Source organism: Haemaphysalis longicornis, unplaced genomic scaffold (assembly GCF_048455015.1).
Source record: "Haemaphysalis longicornis isolate Haplotype H1 unplaced genomic scaffold, Haemaphysalis longicornis Haplotype H1 scaffold_13, whole genome shotgun sequence".
Taxonomy (NCBI): Eukaryota; Metazoa; Arthropoda; class Arachnida; order Ixodida; family Ixodidae; genus Haemaphysalis; species Haemaphysalis longicornis.
The window spans coordinates 35,626,462-35,628,534 of NW_027526233.1; positions in this window are offsets into that span (position 1 = coordinate 35,626,462).

Consider the following 2,073-nt stretch of genomic DNA (forward strand, 5'->3'; position numbering starts at 1 on the left):
TCGGTCAGTTCGCATGACGTGAAATTTGTTTATACCGCGATGGTTCATTAGAGTCGCCCTTTCGCAGTTTATTCGTTTTAGTCGGTCAACTCTGGTGGACTTAGCTTGTCCTCGCTCCCCTACGGCTGCGCGCGACTGACGTCGTTCGGTACGCGAATCAGATATAACGCGCGTAGAAGCAATTCAGCAGCAGAATTTGGTCCGAAGATGCCGTTTCGCTGCAATTGCTGCAGTTTTGTTAAAAACGATCTGGACGAAGTTAGCGGCGAGGCTGTAGAAGCGGCAATTTCGCCACAGTGAAGAAAACGAAACTGGCCGCCTTTGCCGAATTTAATGCCTCAGTGGCGCTACTTTGATTCCTTATCTAGTGACACTAGCCTTCACAAGATAAGCTTACTGTCCCCTCCTTTACATTTCCTTACGCTTCTAATAAAGGTGAGACACTTTGCGCAGCAGCTAACTCCCTATGGCCTGCCAGACAGAGGGGGACACCACTGTGTGAAGAACGAACCTCAGAGGATTACTCGGTGTTTGTGAGACGAATTATAAGGGTCCCTAGGGAGTCCCGCATCGGAACAAAGCGGAACGCGCATTTCCTGCGGAGAGAACATGGGTGATTGAGGCGCCATGTTATTATACTATATTTTCGAATAGCTTTATTTTCTTTTCCAATTCCAGCTGCTCTCATATATTCGACAACGTAAAAATATTGTTACAATGTAGTGCGCCTTAAAAGAGTGCCTAATGCACCATACAATATTTCAAACATGAACGCGCGCGACCCAAACGGGTCGCGAAGGTTGACGTTTTCGTAACCGAGAATTGAAAAAAGGCGACCATAACCCGCGGTCGTGCGTGACGCAGGTTATGGAACGGAAGCGATCGCGCGACTGAAGGGGGCCGTTAACAGCATTTTCCAGATTCGTCTGGTAGTTTCGGGTTACGCATTGCTATCTGAGAGTTGAATTTCAAGTAAAGTTTCCCCAGGCTAATGACGTTAGGCGCACTTCCGACATCGCTTTGCTATCAGTCGAGATGAAGTATACCACCTGAAAGTAAATTTAGCACAACAATAATTGGTGGAGTAGCAACTCTTGGCACTATGAAAAAAAAAGAATGCCCAGATTTTCAAAGCTACTGGCATGTATGACACCGGAAAATCCCTCTGGTTTAATATCGCTTTTTTTTCAAAGGTAGCAAACCGCGCACGCGCGTGGAACAATTACCAACTTTCAATGTGTCATTACGTTAAATAGGTTTGTCAAACTCTAGACCGAGCAGTTTTCACATCACTGCACGTCGATAATCGCCTTGTAAAATTGTTGCGCAGCCATAGGCTAGCTTATGCATCCAGATTACGCACCACAACACGGAAAAACGTACCTATGTATCGCTGTTTTAGGGTGTCACCAAAGACATGCAGTGGACAAGTGTTCTCTTTCAACTAAAGTAAATCGACCACTCTACAGAAGTACATACTTTACTGCGGGATTTAAAACAAGTTAGTGTATCTTTAAGGAACGAAGAAGGTTTGTTAAGTTTCGCTCGCTCACCATGAAGACGACGGCCGTTTTTGTGTGGATATATACATTACCACAAGCAAAGCTGATTTTGTCGGTCAAATGCTCATACGCGCACGTGGAAAAACACTATAAGATCTGCAATCTTTTGAAGAGGTCTATGGGGTGAAGGGGATAACAGGGCAGCCCAAATACAGCAAATATTGTATCCGCAACTGCTATTGATCGAATATGTATAAAAATCATTTTTTTGCAGTGACAGATGCATTAAGATAAATGCACAGCCACGTGGGCGTTTAGTGCATATTTTTGGAGTAAAAATTTTATTTTCGAGTAAAAAGAAATCTAAGCTAACTCCAGAACAACCGGAAGCGCACGTTAGTTACAAGTAAAAAATGGAGGATATTGCTACGATTGGGGTTAGTTTTAAACGTATGATACTGAGAGCAGTACGGGGCCACGGTGTAGCAAAAAAAAAACAAAACACTGCGGACGCTCCCATGCGCCCGCCAGAGCGAGGTGCAAGTCGCGGGAAAAGCGTGATCTCCACGGG